This window comes from Hipposideros armiger, unplaced genomic scaffold (assembly GCF_001890085.2).
Source record: "Hipposideros armiger isolate ML-2016 unplaced genomic scaffold, ASM189008v1 scaffold_214, whole genome shotgun sequence".
NCBI lineage: Eukaryota > Metazoa > Chordata > Mammalia > Chiroptera > Hipposideridae > Hipposideros > Hipposideros armiger.
In genome coordinates this window covers 827,667-832,726 of record NW_017731564.1, presented here as the reverse complement: position 1 = coordinate 832,726, position 5,060 = coordinate 827,667, and positions in this window count along the sequence as shown.

Genomic DNA, 5,060 nt, shown 5'->3' with positions numbered 1-5,060 from the left:
TGTGAGCAATAAGTTTCTTTATTATTTTTTTTTTTGGGAGCCATCCTGCCACCTGTTGGCAGCTCACTGGCTGCTCAGCTCGGACACTGACTCGAACCACTGTTGCTCAGAGCTCAAACTCTTGAGCGAGCTCTTAACCAACTGAGCCACTCAGCCGGCCCTTATACTTTCTTTTTTATATTTTCATTTATTGTTTTTGCTTGGACTTTGTTGTAGCTTTATTTATTTTGAATCCTGTTTATTGAGCTTGGCTTCTGTGAAGGATTATTGATAGTGCTGTTTTTTAAGAATCTTCTTGGTTTCGTTTTATTATTCCTTTATGTGTGCCTTGTTTTTCTGACAGATTTTTTTACAGTTTATAAAAGTTTTGGTATACCGGGGTAATAAATTGTTTTGTTAGGGATGGGTTATTTGTTGATTTTTTAGCTTACATGGTATTTGGGTTTGTTTGTTTTTGTGTGGGTGTGTGTATGAGTGTGTGTTGTTTGGAGATTTTTGTACTAAGGGTTGGCTTTATTTTGGGGAATGACTTTATTTTTGGCTATTCCAATTCTTTATACTTCCATTTGAAAAGCATTGTTAAGGTATAATTTAAAGTCTACAATTTGTTACATTCTGACATATTTATACACCCATGAAATCATCACCACAATAAAAATAGGGAATGTTATCCATCGTTTCCAAAGATTTCTCCTGCCCCTTGACGATCCCTCGTTCTTTTCCCTCCCCTCACCACCGCATGCCCAGGCAACCACTGGTCTGCTTTGAGTCTGCTAGAAATTATATTTCATTTTCCAGATTTTTTTAAAGATTTTATTGGGGAATTGGGAGAGGAAACAGCTTTGGGGAATTGGGGAAGGGGAACAGACAAGTTGCTGTCCTTTTTTACTTCAGTCTAGTTGTAGAGGACGTCGCTTCACTGGCCCATGTTGGTATAATCATTGCGCTCTTCCCGGGTGAGGCAGATCAGTCNGAGGGCAGTGTCACTGGCCCTCATATGTGGGATCCGAACCGGGGCCCTCTGGCGTCCCAAGCCAGTTCTTAACCAACGCGCCACTCGGCCAGCCCTGGAAAGCTTTTATAATAGTTTTCCATTCTTTCGGGTGTATTTTTGGATCTTACATGACATTGCCACGTGATCCAACATTTCCCCAAACTTGTACTCTCTACACTCTTTGACTTGCATCATTTTCCCCTCGAATTTACACGTTAAAGGAGGAAGAGCAAGGAGGAACCAGTGCTTAGATAGCCTTAGAATGATGAACTATTAATTGGTTTTTATACCTCATTTTGGATGTCCCTTCTCAACCTAGTGGGGAGAGAACTGTAAGCCGGCAAGGCCTCAGCATTGGAGCAGTGTCTGGGAATCGGCTTGTGTCTTTTACATTTCTGTATAGGGAAATGGAAGTTTCTCGGTGCTTCTCTCCTTTAATCCACAATAGGGGTTGACAGGGCAGTGTGTTTTTTGGGAAATTTGCTGCCCTCCGTAAACAGGGGAATTTAGATTGAGGAAGAAAGAAGAGGGAAAACAAATCTCTATTTTATCAACTAGCGTTGCTGACCCTGTGTACTTAGAGTGGTCTTGTTTTGAGGTTGTATGATTTCTTTTTCTTTATTCTTATTTTAGTTTTGGTGTTTTTTGACAAGGTGCTTATGTTTTTGTGGGTGCTATATATTTGGGATTTTTGGAGGGCGGATTAAAAATTGTGGTTAAATAATCAGAGGGTGCCAAAAAAATGTATACACGTTTTAAGCAAGGAAAAAAAACTGGATTAAAATTACGCTGATGGGAACCACATTGAGCACCTCTTGTCATTGCAGAAGTGAAACGTACCTTGTATTTATCTTTTGTTATCAGTATACATTGAGCATTACAATTTTAATACAGCTTTTTCCTTTCCTAGAATGTGTATACATTTTTTGGCACCCTCTGTATATAACATAAGTTTTAACCCTTTTTAAGTATACAGTTTAGTGGCATGAGGGCCTTTACGCTGTTGTGCAGCCATTACCACTGTTTATCTCCAGAACTTTTTCACCATCCCCAATGGAAACTCGGTTTGCTTTAAACAATAATACTCCATTACTCCTCACCCTCAGCCCTTGATGACCTCTATTCTACTTTCTGTTTCTTTGAATTTGGCTGTACTAGGTACTTTATATAAGTGGGCTCCTACAGCATCTGTCCATTTGTGACTGGCTTATTTCACTTAGCAGAATGTCTTCAAGGTTCACCTCTGTTACAGTATGTGTCAGAATTCCCTTGTCTTTTAAGGCAGAATAGTATCCCATTGTGTGTATAGACCACATTTTGTGTATCCATTCATCCCTCAATGGACATTTGAGTTGTTTCCATCTTTTGACTATTGTGAGTAATGACGCTATGAACACGGGTGTACAAATATGTCTGCTAGCCTCTGCTTTACCTTATTTTGGGGATATACCCAGAAGGGGATTTGCTGAAATATATGGTAATTCTATTTGTATTTTTTTAAGAACCGGCATACTGTTTTCCATAATGGCGCCACCATGTTACCAGCCCACTAGCAATGCACAAAGATTCCCAATTTCCCCATATCCTAATCAACACTTGTTCTTTTCAGTTTGGTTTTTGTTTTTTATAATGGCCATTTTAATGGGTATGAAGTGGTATCTCATTGTGGTTTTGGTTGCGTTTTCCTAATGATGAGTGATATTGAGAATCTTTTCATGTGCTGATGGACTGGGAATTTTTAAAAACTATTTTGGTTATTTTAGTTTTGATTTTTTTGTGTATAGATGTGGATTTGATACTTAAACTTAAGTCATTTAAGTCTACAGACAGCAATGGAGGTGCCTGAACTCTGGGGGACTCAGGGCCATCCAGATTAAATGTCTCTCACCTCATTTTCCCTTTCTCCCTCTGTCTATGGCAAGTAATTTAGCTAACTGTGTATTTTACTGAGTAGACCTATCTCCCTCTCTACTGATTCTTGCTTAACTCACCTCCCTCACTCTTAGTATTGAGCTGGTTTGGTGTGTGTCAATTTGTTTCACCTGTTTGTTTCTACCTTCTCTCAGCACCAGGATTTAAAGGGGAAAGACACTCCCCTGGAAACTTGTGCCTCCAAATGAAACGTGAGAAGAGTTCCTCAACAATGGAGACTCTGGAAAAGTTAAGAAAACCCAGAGCTGGGAAGGAAAAATCATACAATTGTAGATTGTAAGCCTATATTCTCTCCTGACTCCAGGCAAGGTACATGGTCTATGTCCTATCCAGGAATGACAGAATGAGATTTCTGCCCTGTGAATCCTGGCACCATCTAAATTGCCTCCCCTTTTCTCTCTTGAGTTTCTTGCATGTTTACCTTGCTTCTTCTGGGCTTTTGAGTTAAATTACAGAACTCTAAAAGGAATGGAAAGATTGGGGCACAGAGGGGCATGGTGAGTATGTTGGGGAAACTTTAGCTTTGGTGGAAAGCAAACCACTTTTAATATGCCATTCCTAACAACTTGAACATCAACAGAAAAATGTTGGTGAGGAGCCAGCCAAGTGGCTCAGTTGGTTAAGAGCACGAGCTCTGAGCAACAGGGTCGCCGGTTCGATTCCCTCATGGGCCTGTGAGCTGCGCCCAAGATGGACTGCCGCTGAGCTGGTGAGAGAGCATGCTCTTAGCAGCAAGGTTGCCGGTTCGACTCTGGCATGGGATGGTGGACTACGCACCCCTGCAACCAGATTGAAAGTGGCGACTGGACTTAAAGCTGAGCTTCCACCCTCCACAACTAAGATTGAAGGACAACAACTTGACTTGGAGCTGATGGGTCCTGGAGAAACACAATGTTCCCCTTCCCCAATTCCCCAATTAAAAAAAAATGTTGACAAGGCTATCTCTTACCTGAGGAAGAGAAAAATGAAGGAAGGCTTGTTATCGCTCGGGCCTGAAAACCAAAACATTAGCAATGCAGCAAGTAAGGGGATACTCACTCGGGGAAGGTAAGAGAAGAACAGTGGGGTGGTGATTCACGTGCTGGAAATTCACATGCATTGGATGAAAACGACTCGTGTGTATGTGGGTGGGGCCACCACCTTCCTCTGAGTTTGTAAGCCCCACTCCAAAAGTTGTCATTCACATAAACAAAAATACGATGGTCATGTTTTGGGTAGAGTGATGCAAGATATATGTGTGGCTGTAGGGGTAAGTGTATATCGCTACATACACAGAGCTGCCTTCCCTTGAGCCCACAGAGTGTCCGCCCATCACTGGGCTACCTCAGTTGACTGTTAAGCAGGGCTAGAGGGAGTGCAAGACCTAGGGATGGAGGTCTTCTGGGGAAAATCACCCATGGAGGTTTTCCAGGCATTTGTATACCCTTGTCCAAAGAAGGTGTGCCTGCACAGATGTAAAATTTGCAGTGAGGCTGTGGCTTTCCTTCTTTGTGCATTCAGAGCTTCTACTGTTTGCAGGACCCAAGTACTCTTTCTGCAAACCCCTTTTCTTTCCTAGCAATAGTCCTTAGAGTTCCCAAGTTTTTCCCTTTTCCTTTGGGGCTTTTCAAATTTCCTCCTGCCTGAAAAGTTTCCTTTAATACCCAAAAGTTCTTTTGCTTTGTCAGGATGGGAGACAAGTCTTTCCTCAGGGATTTGGATGTCTTCCTTTGACAAAAAGATACACATTTTTCTACAAAGTCTCGTGTGTGTGTGTGTGTGTGTGTGTGTGTGTGTGTGGACAAAAAGATACACATTTTTCTACAAAGTCTCGTGTGTGTGTGTGTGTGTGTGTGTGTGTTGATATCATAAGTTAGTTGAATCGTTCACATACATAGTGAATTGTTTGAATTTGGTTTGAGCTTTCAGATTGTTTTTGGTTAGTAATATTATTGATTTGGAATTTGGTACTTAGTTTTATTATTTTTTTCATTTCTTTGCTCTTTTGTGATTATTTTGCTTAAAATTCTGCATTCATTTGCAGAGTCTGTGTGTATTTTTAAAATTTGGCCTTTGCTTTTTTAATTACTGTTTTTTGTTTCTATTTCAGAGCCTGACATTTGGGGTTGTGATTGTTTGCTTGTATGCTTGAGGG